Here is a 13921-nt window from a genome sequence, read left to right as displayed (position 1 = left end):
GCTCATTCTATCCCCGCATATCCTTCGCTTCTATATTTAACAATGGCATTGTCCTTTCTTTTTCGGTTTAGCCATCAACATCTTTCACCTCTTGTCACACTTCTCGGTTCCTTATAACGTTATCGTATTCCTACGTCATATCAAACAAATTCATAACTAGAGCCGGACTCACAAAAGCATATCAGACAGATCCATAATCAGAGTCAGATATACTGAATTATGTCGGACAAATCCGTAGTCAGAGTTAGACGTATGGAAGTGTGTCAGACAGATCCGTGATCAAAGTCAGACGTACAGAGATGTATCAGACAGATTTGTGGTCAGAGTCGGACGTACAGAGGCATAAGAGAGTCAGACGTACAGAGGCGTATCAGGCGGAAACATAATCAGATTCAGAAGTACAGAGGCATAATAGACAGAGCTTCATCAAAATCAGAGGCGTAGAAGTACAACGGACAGAATTTTGATTAGAACCAGGCCACTTCCACTAATGCTTTAGCGATTTACGAAAATTTCCCTTGTCGACATTTCACTACTCACTTATCGACTTGTCCGCCAAATTTCCCACACCAATAGTTTTATGTGTCGTTCGTCGACTTCTTCAGGGGTTTTGCTTAATCATATTTCTTATCATTCATCCTCTCCAGTGTCCATACCTATTTTCTTTCCTTTAGGTTATCCCAGAGTTCCCATTTACCTTTTATAGCAGCATTCATGAAAATTGGGTATACTTCCCAGGGGGGTCACCCATCCCAGAATTGCTCTGGTTCCAGCACGCTTAACTTCGAAACTTTCATATGTTTTGGTGCGTTATTGCTAATATAATGGCGTTGACTGCCCCGCACAACCTTCATCACATAATTTAGGGCAAGTCGGAGTCTTAATAAATTTTCTAAAAATAATTTTCGTAGCAGGTCCCTCCCCGATCTAACCTGCGCAATGACCATATCGCCCTACCGAATTCTCGATATTCATTTTCATCTGTATGTATAACTATCTCAGACGACTCTATTGGTTTGGATTTTTTTTCCTTACTTTCACTAACGCCCAGAAAGAGAAAATCACGTAATATAACAGAATACAGATCCATCAATACATATATTTCTCAAGAAAAGATTAACAATGTACCTGGGTCTGCGCTCGAGGACGCTCCTGGGTCCTGCCGGCCGGTCAAAGCATACACGCGGTGTGATGGTCCGCTGGAACTGGAAGCTCCTCCACGACCTCTGCCACGACTCGCTGGTGCCGGCATATCTCGCCCCGTGGGACGCGTAGCTACTGAAGGATAAGATGAGCCGGCAACTGACCCAGTAGGCTGGACTGAACCTGAACCACCCCGGTACGGCCACTCCCTCATAACGTGGCCCTGACGGCCGCACGAGAAACAAGCTCCGGTGGCGAGACGACAATCTCCCGGGTGGTACCTGCCACACTGAGGACACTGAGGCATAGATAGCCTCGTCTGACTGAACCCCTTACTCTGCTGCAAATCCGAGGCCCTAGAACTCTGGCCTGCTTTAGACGGACCTACGCCATCAAAGCGTCTGCCGGCGAACTGCGTACCCCGGCCTGACGGAGGAAGGGACCTACCAGACGACTGCTGAGACCATCCGCCTCAGAAATCTCCAGAATATCCCGCAGATCTGGACCTCTTGGGCGGCCTCCTATCACGATCTCTGCTGGGCTGATCTGCTCGATGGCGGTCCTCCATCCCTTGGGCATAAGCCTGCAATCGGGCGATGTCCATATCTGTCTGCGCCGCCATCGCCATACAGGCATCAACTAAGTAATCATCCATCCCCATCATATACCGGTGCATTCTGTCCTCCATATCGGCTACGATAGTAGGGGAATATCGGGCTAAGGAATCAAACTCTAGATTATACTCTCGGATACTCCTGCCTCTTTGCTTTAGCTGCAAAAACCTATCAACTCTCGCCCGTCGCAGCTCCGGAGGGAGAAAGTGGCGAAGGAAAGCGGCCACAAATTCATCCCAGGTAGCTGGGGAGCACCCTCACCCCTGGACAGCTCCCAGGACTCATACCAATTTGCCGCCACATCACGTAATCTGTGTGAGGCTAGCTCCACGGACTCGGTCTCCGTAGCCCTGACCAGTCTCAATGAGCGCCTCATCCCCCTAATGAATTCATGGGGGTCCTCCTCGGGCTTGGACCCGAAAAACTCTGGGGGGACGCACGTCAGAAAATCACGGACTCTCAGGCTATCGCGCCTGTCATCGTCATCACCACCTCTCCGCCCGCGTCCGCGAGCCTGTCCGTCCACTATCATCGTCAACAGCTGCACGGCCTCCCTCAAAGTCCTGTTCTCAGTCTCTGGTGGGGGAGCTGGGGCCTCTGGGGTTAATGGTGGAGCTGCTTCCGGCCCCTCTGGTAGTGGTACAGTAGAACCCTCTGACTGGGGAACAACATCGGGCATGGTCTGGGGGTGGGCTCTGGTAACCCTCTGGACCCAGCTAGTCTCCCCGGTCTCTGGCACCGCTTTTCCCTTCTGGGCGGCCGTCGCCTTCTTTGGAGGCATCGCTGAAAACATAACATTTCGTCAGAAAGAGAAACATCCTGATAACACGGCTCTAACGCGCGATCTAAGATTCAAAGAAAGGGTAACACCCTATAGGTCCTGTAGCCTCCTGTTTATAGATGTGGTGCACAACACACCGATAAACAAGACTCTACTAGACACGGCCTGTAGACATTCCGAGGACAAACCGCTCTGATACCACTTTTGTCACGACCCAGCCCCGTGGGCCGCGACTGGTGTCCTAACTGGGCACCCATACGTATCTACCTGACAGAGTTAGCGTACTAACCGGCTAAACAAATTAGACATACACAGATTCATATGGATATAGGATACATCGCACAAAATATATATATACATAGACTTAGACATTAGCCGTTAAGGCTATCACAGCAGGCAGGTCACTTAAGTCGCAGTCTCACACATACCTACCAGAACTGTGGCAATCCACAACCCACAAACATGTCTACAGGCCTCTAATAGACATAACGGAATCATATGACGGGACAGGGCCCCGCCGTACCCCAAATGACCATATGTACAGAAGATGAAAAGAACAGAAGATATATATACCAAAATATAAGCTCCGGATCAACAGGAGCACTCCCAAGTAGCGGAACAGGTGTCCTAAGCTGGTGGTGTATTAAAAGGAGCGTCTGTACCTGCGGGCATGTAGCGCAGCCCCCGAAGAACAGGGGGTCAGTACGGAAAATGTACCGAGTATGTAAAGCGGAAATGTAACAAATAAAATCATAGTCAAGAACAGGAGTACAGAATTATAACTGTCAAAACCACAGTCAGAGCCGAAGGTACAAAGATATAGGTAGCAGAATCATACTCGGAGTCGAAGATCCAGAAATAAAACAGACGGAGCTATAGTCCGAGTCCGAAGTACAAAAGGTGAATACCTTATCCGAGACCTCAGAAAACTAATGTCAAAGCATAAATGGTGCATGCCAAATCATATAACATCATATAAACACATATAACGTGTCCCGGCCCTCTGATAAGGGACTTGGTGGATGAAATCATGTATAACAAAATCATATACCATATATGCAAATAGCGTGTCCCGGCCCTTTGTTAAGGGACTCGGTGGTGAAATCATGCATGTTAGAATCATGTACTGTGTATACATAACGTGTCCCGGCCCTCTACTGCGGGTCTCGGTGAATAATCATCATGTGCCATCCTGGTCGCCATCCCCATATCATCATATCATAAGCATATATAAATAACGTGTCCCGGCCTGCAAGTACGAGGGACTCGGTGAGTAATGCAGAGGAGTGCGCACGAGATCATGTCCTGGCCCGGGCTCAGTGAAAAGACATACTATAACTTACACGAACAGAGTAGTGCAGAAACATGTGCATGTAAATCCATACTCACTAGACAAACCAAACAATAAATCATAGAATGTACCTTTCATAATTTGTGACGGATTATGTCGAGCAGAATTTCTGAGATTGTTCGTACATAACAAATATACCATGGGGTTCAACAGGATAGTCATAATGGTGGTTCTTTTAACGAATGGAACTGTTCAAATGACAAACCATTTGAAAGAAGTCGGACGTTAGTCATAGTGTACATGTATGCCCTGTTTGGGGATGACACAATTCGTCATATCAAATCATGTTTCTAGAATCATAGCACGTATCAAAGTATAATACAGATTCTTCACATTTATTATTTGATAAACGGAACAATAATCCAAAGTTTCTTTTAAGCACTGTATAGATATAAGACAAACAAAGCAATAGTAGGAGGTCTCGGAATCTGCGGGCCCACCTCGGGTCAATCGTGGTGGTGAACTCAAGTTATGAATCATAGACCTTATAGAATCATTTATGAGAGTTTTGGAACCATTCGACTTCAATTGGGAAGGTTTCATACACATAAGTCATTTTGACGACGATTCCTAAGGAAACTAATTCAATCTTACTGAATGAAATGAGGCCAATTTCAATCTCGGATTTCGAGAGACTGAGTCATATCCAAGGCTCGCGACCGAGCCTATTACGTTTAGAACATGCCTAAGAATGAAGGGAGAAACTTTACATACCTTAGTCGTGCCTTATGCTCGTCCAATCTCAATTCCCGTTTCGTCCAACAACTGCAAATGGTCACATTTACCAGTTACTATTCATGAGACTTAAAATTTCAATCTTAACCAATGCTTGCCTACCGAAATTTCGGCAGCACTTCCCCTATAGATGCGACACCCCGAGAATACAACTCGGCTCAGAATAGCAACAACCAACCCAACAACAATACCAACAACAACTACAAAACACAATAAGGCATAACTTGTCCTCTTTCCAACATAGTGTAATAACTCTCATTTCCAATCTCACATTTCCAACCCAATCTCAATATTTTCATATTCACTACTAATCAAAATCATTACAATGTCATTTGGAAGCATTTCATATTATTTCTACAATATATATACACAAGATACACACAAGATATACAAAACATGCAAACTTTCCATCAAAGCCATAATTTATCCAATTCTTCTAATCTTTAACATACAAGTTCATAACACATTTCCATCTTCCAAGTTCATCAACATTAATCATAATTTGCACCTTAACCACTTCATTTTCTTAATACATGAAATCATTCCAAAGTGACATAACCTTCTACATTCCATTCAACAATAACTTAAACCATCTTGCCTTCATTTACATGGTAAAGATCACAACAACGCAACTAGCATGTTAAACAAAATAAATCCATCATTATTTCCTCATAGCATAACCCACGGCTAACATGGGAATTTCCCAACTTCATCAAATTTTCATTCAACTTTCACTTCCAATATAAGTTCCACCATAATCGCAACTAAATTACAACATAAATTCAACTCGCCATAGATATACAACATATATACACACATGGCCCAACCTCAACATCATTCTAGTCATGAATTTCTTCCTTCTTAACATACTACAACATATCTAAACCATGTATAACACATAAAACAAGATTAAAACTCACCTTTGTTCTTCACTTCCTAACTTGTCCAAAGTTGTCGACTTGAAGAAATAAGTGCTCCTTCTTCCAAAATAATTACACCAAGTTGTAGGGGAGCCTTGAATTGGTAGGAATACAACAAGAAAACAATTTTTTTGGAACAAACTTTCCAAGGGCAAATCTCTCTATGGCCAGCCGAATAGGCTCTTATGTTTTTGCTCTTGTTTCTTGTCTTCTCTCTTCTAGTTTTGTCTTGAAAGTTCTAGGAGTTTTAATGGATAATTGTCCCCTTTATTAATTTATCACATGGATAAATTAATTAACACTCCATGGGCTTGGGACATGGTATGGCCGGCCACCCCTTTGAAGTTGGGCCTCACTTTTCATTTTTTTTTTTAGCCCAATTGGTCCAAATTCTTATTTCAAAATTCCCGAAACAAATTTTCGAAATTCCAATTTTTGCCCTTGGCCTTCTCCAACACTTCCACACCAATATTTTTCATGAGCAACATACATATATAAGTTCAATTCCACATATGACCTTATTCCTTACAAATCGTAATTATTTCGAGTTTTCCGAATATGCAAAAATACGGGGTATAACATTCTCCCCCCCTTTAGAACATTCGTCCTTGAATGTTCAACTGACCTTATGGGTCTCAAGATACTTCGGGGAGGTGTCTACCTTCCCAACCACGTACTCGTATTTAACCAAAGCGCCTGTGGGGGTATTCATTTTTCAGCTCCTGCTCATTCTATCCCCGCATATCCTTCGCTTCTACATTTAACAATGTCATTGTCCTTTTTTTTCGGTTTAGCCATCAACATCTTTCACCTCTCGTCACACTTCTCGGTTCCTTATAACGTTATCGTATTCCTACGTCATATCAAACAAATTCATAACTAGAGCCGGACTCACAGAAGCATATCAGACAGATCCATAATTAGAGTCAGATATACTGAATTATGTCAGACAAATCCGTAGTCAGAATTAGGCGTATGGAAGTGTGTCAGACAGATCCGTGATCAGAGTCAGACGTACAGAGATGTATCAGACAGATTTGTGGTCAGAGTCGGACGTACAGAGGCATAATCAGAGTCAGACGTACAGAGGCGTATCAGGCGGAAACATAATCAGATTCAGAAGTACAGAGGCATAATAGACAGAGCTTCATCAAAATCAGAGGCGTAGAAGTACAACGGACAGAATTTTGATTAGAACCAGGCCACTTCCACTAATGCTTTAGCGATTTACGAAAATTTCCCTTGTCGACATTTCACTACTCACTTAATGACTTGTCCGCCAAATTTCCCACACCAATAGTTTTATGTGTCGTTCGTCGACTTCTTTAGGGGTTTTGCTTAATCATATTTCTTATCCTTCATCCTCTCCAGTGTCCATACCTATTTTCTTTCCTTTAGGTTATCCCAGAGTTCCCATTTACCTTTTATAGCAGCATTCATGAAAATTGGGTATACTTCCCAGGGGGGTCACCCATCCCAGAATTGCTCTGGTTCCAGCACGCTTAACTTCGAAACTTTCATATGTTTTGGTGCGTTATTGCTAATATAATGGCGTCGACTGCCCTGCACAACCTTCATCACATAATTTAGGGCAGGTCGGAGTCTTAATAAATTTTCGAAAAAAAAAATTCGTAGCAGGTCCCACCCCGATCTAACCTGCGCAATGAACATATCGCCCTACCGAATTCTCGATATTCATTTTCATCTGTATGTATAACTATCTCAGACGGCTCTATTGGTTTGGATTTTTTTTTCCTTACTTTCACTAATGCCCAGAAAGAGAAAATCACGTAATATAACAGAATACAGATCCATCAATATATATATTTCTCAAGAGAAGATTAACAATATACCTGGGTCTGCGCTCGAGGACGCTCCTGGGTCCTGCCGGCCGGTCAAAGCATACACGCGGTGTGATGGTCCGCCGGAACTGGAAGCTCCTCCACGACCTCTGCCACGACTCGCTGGTGCCGGCATATCTCGCCGTCAACATATTCTATGAAGATGTGAGTGTAAGGAAAATATACGAGACATGAGTTCTAGCACTTTAGAAGTTACCATTACAGGATTATTGAGTTAGTAGTACGAGGCTGCATAATCTATGAAGGACATGAGAGATATCCTAGAAGAATTTACTATATAATAGAAAGGGAATGGGAAAGGTATAGGCAGATATGAAAATGCCCCCCCCCCCCCCCAAATATCCCAAAGATGTAAGTTAAGAACTAGAAACGCAAGCTTGAAAAAGGTATGTACGTTTTCTTTTTATGCTTTTGGGTCATGCGTGGCCAAACTCGATTGCTATTATATTGTGGCCCTGTGAGGCAATATTATTATGGGTGGTTGTGGCAGGATAGTAGTGCCATACTACAGGGGAAACTCTGGCGAAATTGTTGTAGAATTCCCAAGTACTTAACAGTCGAGGACAGATGTTCCAAAAAGGGGGGGAAGAATGTTACACCTCGGAACTTTGGGTTACTGAGCGGTGAATGGAATAATGTAAGTTAAGGTGTACATAATGTCCCTACAAGTAAGAAAGAATGCTTAATGATTCTAATTAAGATTCCAAAGAAGTTAGAGGCACGGGAGAGAAGTTCGTCAAATGAAACTTCACTGCAGTTCTGCGAAAGGGGGGTTCGACGGTCATTCTTTGTACCGTCGGATGATGTGGCGTGATTTTTACGCCACAATCGATACTTTTAGGCTATAAGTTTTACTAGTTGTTAAGAAAGTCGATGTGATTTTACGTGTTTGTTAGTGTTTTACAGGTAAAGGAACAGATTTGGCAAAATCACAGTTGAAGTGCAGATCATGGTCGTAAATTGAAGTTTACGGACCGTATTCTACAATACGGGCCGTATTCCATGGTCGTGTTTAAGGATAACAGAACCAGAAAGTTAACCTAAGAAGATGGTGGTTTACGAGCTAGGTTTACGGACCGTATTTCAGTTTACGGTCCGTATTCCATCACGTATTTAACCAGTTGAGCATCTGGCAGAAAGTCGAAGTATTGGATGTTGAAATACGACCATGCAGTTTACGGACCGTAAACCACTTTACGGTCCGTATTTCAAAAGGGGAAGTTGCACACAACTGAGCAGCCAACTTGGGCGTAAACCAATTTTACAGTCCGTAAAGTGATTTACGGACCGTATTTCGCCATGACGGGACCAAAGTGCAAATCTGAAACTTTTGTATTTCCAAAACCTATAAATAGCCATTGTAGGGTTTTTAATAGACACCATTCATTGTATTTTTGTCTCTTGACTTAGGATATTAATTCTCTCTAGTTTTTGAAGATTCAAACATCAATTCAAGTATTACGAATTCCTTTTTTATTCCAAAGTAAGCAATTATGAATTCTTCAATTTCTTATTTCTTGTTCTTTGTCATGAGTAACAAAATTCCCTTACTAGGGTTGTGAACCCAATGATGGGTGTTTTGTGATTGGGTTTGTGATTGATATACAAATAATGGATTATTAGGGTTTAGTTATTCTTCATTCTTCATTCATAATTAATGGTTGCAAACATTGATTAAAGCCATAAACCCTAAATTTATTTGAAAAAATAATTAGGGTTGGTAAGAATAATTAACAAGAACTCAAAGCTTTAAACTTTGTTTAATAAATTCACTTAGGAATAAGAGGAATTTACTTTGCATGATTAATCGTTCTTCATAATCACTTTCTTATATTTGGGAAAATCATAGAAAGATATAATCTTTATTTATTGGGAAATATTAGAGATTCACATAGAGATTAAGTGCATTCATATAATGATCCATTACAAGTATATAAAGATCAATATCCATGATCATACACCCTATCTAACGGGGACACAACCTTAGTTTCTTTTACCATAACTTTCCACCAAAATAATAGTTTAGAAATTAGTCATAGACAAAACACAACTTTTACCAACGTTATCGGATTAAGATATTAGACCTAGAACTTAGCATTTACGACTTTAGTAACCTTTTCACACCATATTCCCTGTGGGATTCGACCCCAACCTTGTTGGGTTACTATATTTGACAACGTCGGCGTTATACCAATAATAGGTGTAATTTGAGTGTATCAAATTTTGGCGCCGTTGCCGGGGAATACGGTTTTGAAATTACTAAATAGTGTTTGCTTTGATTAAAGTCTTTTGCTTATTCCATCACACCTTGTTTTCTACGCTGTGTAAACTAGGTGAACATGAATCAAAATCAGCAGAATCAACGTGCTAGTAATCAGGTGAATCGGTTGAACAATCAGGCGAATGAATCTGATGATGAGAATATTTTTGCTGAACTTGTGCAAGAGGAGGACTATGCATCTGCTATTGTCCAACCTCGAGTTGGAGCTGCTACAGTGAAAATTGACTCATCTTTATACCAGCTTTTGAAACTTGAGGGATACTTTCGGAACTCTACCGAGAATGACCCTCAACGTCATTTGCATAATTTTGTGGATGTGTGTGCAAATCACATCCAGACCAATGTTCCACAAGATGCTATTCGGTTGAGGTTATTCAAATATTCCTTAGCTGGGGAGGCAAGAACATGGTTCGAGAAGCTGCCCCGAAATTCCATTTCTTCATGGGCAGAAATGGTAGCTGTTTTTCTTACAAAGTGGTACCCCCCTAGCAAGAAGGCTGAGATTCGCGACAAGATTTATGAATTCAAGCAGCGACTGGGGGAACAACTATATGAAGCCTGGGAGAGGTTCAAAGAGTATTTGCAGAAGAGCCCTAATCATGGTTTTCCGGAAAATATATTGATGGAGAAGTTCTACATAGGGTTAGATCCAGTGACACAGTCAGTAGCTAACAATGTAGCTGATGGGTGTTTTATGAACAAGACCTTTCGACGAGTGACCACCATACTTAACAAGCTGACAACTCATAATCAGGCTTGGCACTCAAACAATGTTGAAGTGGTACCATATGGTAGTGCTATGCTCCAGAATATAGTGAAGGAAAATCAGGATACCCAGCAAACATTGGCAGAGCTTGCAACAAATATTTCCTTGCTGACGAAGAAGTTCGATGAATCTCAGATCAAAAAAGTAAATGTTTGTGAGGATGATGTAATTTTGCCAAAAGGGATGTACCATGCTCATGATGGTCCATTCCTTGATGGGCCACCCATGCAGGTTGAAGATGCCAATTATGTTAATAACTCTGAAGGGAGTTATCAAAGACAGAATTACCAAGGTGGCTATCAAAATCAGAATCAATGGAGACCTCAGCAAGGTCAAGGTACTTACAACAACTCTGGGAACTACAACAATAACTATGGTGGTGCGAACCAAGGGAGCTTCAACAACAACAACAATTTTGGGAACAAGAGTTCAAATCCTTATATACCACCGAAAGGGCAGTCATCAGAGCAGGGTAGTTCGAAAGTTGAAGCAATGCTTGAGAAGATTCTGGCAAATCAATCTAATCGAAAAGGACTTTATCTAGGCTGACAGAAACAGTGGGTTCTCATACAGTGGCTATTCAGAAGCTTGAGTCGCAGATGAGGGATATTTCTAGAGAGCAGCACCTTCCTAAAAAGGGAGGACTTCCAAGTGACACTATTCCAAATCCCAAGAATGGGGAGGCGGTATAGACCGTGCATTTACTATCACTACTAGAAGTGGTAAAACAATACATGGGGCTGCTGAGAAGGTGCTTGATCTTGAGCCGATAGATGAAGAGAATGAGGTGCAGTCTGAAGCACCCATTATTGCTGATGAGATTCCTACTAACAAGAAGGATGCTGAGATTCCAGAGATGGCGAGGGAAGCTGAGAACACAAGCAAGCAGGCAGTAAAAGGGGCTCTCCGCCCTTTGACACATCTTTTCAAATCTAAACCTCCTTTTCCTCAGAGGTTGGTAAAGAAGAATGAAGATGCTAAGTTTGAGAAGTTTTATGATCAGCTGAAGCAGTTATCTTTGAATTTTCCCTTCTTGGAAGCTGTCAAGGAGGTGCCCGATTTTGCGAAATATTTGAAGGAGTTGCTGACTAAGAAGAAGACGGTTCAACATGAAACCGTGAGTTTGACTCACACTGTGACTTCTATTATCTCAACCACAACTGTTCTGCAGAAGGGAGATCCTGGGGCGTTCACCATTCCTTGTTCTATTGGGTACCATGACTTTTCTCGCGCTTTGTGTGATAATGGGGAGAGTGTTAATTTGATGCCCCTTGCTATATATAAGCAATCAGGTTTGGGAATGCCACGGCCAACTACGATGAGGTTGCAGATGGCTGATTGGTCTATCAAAAGACCTGTTGGGGTGGTTGATGATGTGATTGTGCGGGTTGGTGAGTTTTTGTTACCCGCTGACTTTGTGATTCTTGACTGTGCTGTTGATCGGGACATTCCTATCATTCTGGGGAGGCCTTTTCTTGCTACAGGGAGGGCTTTGATGGATTCTGAAAAAAATGAAATCAAGTTTCGAGTCAACAATGAAAAAGTGACTTTTCAGGCTAGCAAAGGGATGAAGTTACCAAGTGCTTATGAGAGCATTTCGGTAATTGATTCATTTGATGTAGTTGATGATGCAGTGGAGTTCAAAATGGAAGAAGAGAGCTTGGGTGAGGCTTTGGCTGGCATTCTGATGAATTTCGATGCTGAAGACATGGAAGGCTATGAGGAGACAGTTAACTCACTTGTTGGGTTGGGCTCATACACATACCACCCAAAGAAGCTGAGTCTTGATCTGGAAAATAGAACAACTCCTCCAGCAAAGCCTTCGATCATTGAGCCACCTAAGTTGGAGCTTAAGCAGCTCCCGTCACACCTGAAATATGAGTTCCTTGGTCCCGATAGTACATTACCGGTGATTGTTTCAGCTTCATTGACTGAGGAGCAGATTGTGCAGCTTTTGGAGGTATTGAGGGAGTATAGGCGTGCTATTGGTTGGACCATAGCAGATATTCGAGGTATCCCATCTGGGATCTGTGAGCACAAAATTCAGTTGGAGGAGGGCAGCAAACCAAGTGTAGAGCATCAGAGGCTACTAAATGAGAATATGCAAGAGGTCGTCAAGAAAGAAATCATCAAATGGCTAGATGCAGGCGTGGTTTTCCCGATCGCTGATAGTAAATGGGTGAGCCCGGTCCAATGTGTTCCTAAGAAGGGCGACATTACTGTTGTACCGAATGCTAAGAATGCGTTGATCCCGACCAGAATTGTCACCGGTTGGAGAGTTTGCATGGATTATCGCAAGCTCAACACAACCACAAGCAAGGACCACTTCCCTATGCCCTTTATTGATCAGATGTTGGATAGACTAGCAGGGCGTTCTTATTATTGTTTCCTTGATGGTTATTCGAGTTACAATCAGATCAACATTGCTCTAGAAGATCAGGAGAAGACCACATTCACTTGTCCTTATGGGACATTTGCATTCAGCCGGATGCCTTTTGGTTTGTGTAATGCACCAGCGACCTTTCAGAGGTGCATGATGTCAATCTTCTCCGACATGGTGGAGGATTTCTTGGAGGTGTTCATGGATGATTTTTTCGTGGTGGGTGACTCATTTGATGATTGTCTTGGCCATCTAGGTCAAGTGCTAAAAAGGTGTGAAAAGACTAATCTGGTGCTGAACTGGGAGAAATGCCATTTTATGGTGAAGGAAGGAATCGTCCTCGGTCACAAAATCTCTGAAAAGGGAATCGAGGTCGATCAACCAAAAATTGATGTGATCTCCAAACTTCCTCCACCTATCTTAGTCAAAGGTGTCCGAAGTTTCTTGGGGCATGCTGGGTTCTACAGGTGCTTCATCAAAGATTTCTCTAAAGTTGCCAATCCTTTGTGCAAGATTCTTGAAAAAGAGGCTAAATTTGTGTTTGATGAGAAGTGCCAGAAGGCGTTTGAGGAATTAAAAGTGCGTCTCACTACTGCTCCTATTATTGTTGCTCCTGACTGGTCCCTACCATTCAAACTGATGTGTGATGCTAGTGGTTTTGCGATTGGTGCTGTGCTTGGGCAGAGGCACGATAAAATTATGCACCCGATCTATTATGCTAGCAGAACACTGAATGCTGCACAGATGAATTACACAGTGACGGAGCAAGAGCTACTTGCCATTGTGTTTTCCTTCGAAAAATTTCGGGCCTACTTGTTGGGGTCCAAAGTTGTGGTTTATACTGATCATGCAGCCTTGAGATACCTCATGGCAAAGAAGGAAGCAAAGCCGCGACTGATCAGATGGGTGCTACTGCTGCAAGAGTTCGATTTTGAGGTAAAAGACCGAAAGGGCACTGAAAACCAGGTGGATGACCATCTCTCTCGGCTTGAAGAAGCTGGGAGACCGTCTGATGAGCTTGATATAGATGATGCTTTTCCAGACGAGAGGGTGTTGGCGGTGTCAAATGAGGTAGCACCATGGTATGC

General features: G+C 42.6%; 1 non-coding gene across 1 annotated transcript; it reads right to left on the bottom strand.

The window, feature by feature from the left end:
• Nucleotides 1-10187: 10187 nt before the first annotated feature.
• On the bottom strand, nucleotides 10188-10293 carry LOC132643013 (small nucleolar RNA R71). The gene has a single exon (XR_009583474.1). It is a non-coding gene; the product is annotated as a small nucleolar RNA R71 (small nucleolar RNA).
• Nucleotides 10294-13921: the final 3628 nt, after the last annotated feature.

This window comes from Lycium barbarum, chromosome 5 (genome assembly GCF_019175385.1).
Source record: "Lycium barbarum isolate Lr01 chromosome 5, ASM1917538v2, whole genome shotgun sequence".
NCBI classification, from domain to species: Eukaryota; Viridiplantae; Streptophyta; class Magnoliopsida; order Solanales; family Solanaceae; genus Lycium; species Lycium barbarum.
This window is presented reverse-complemented; position numbering and strand designations above follow the sequence as displayed.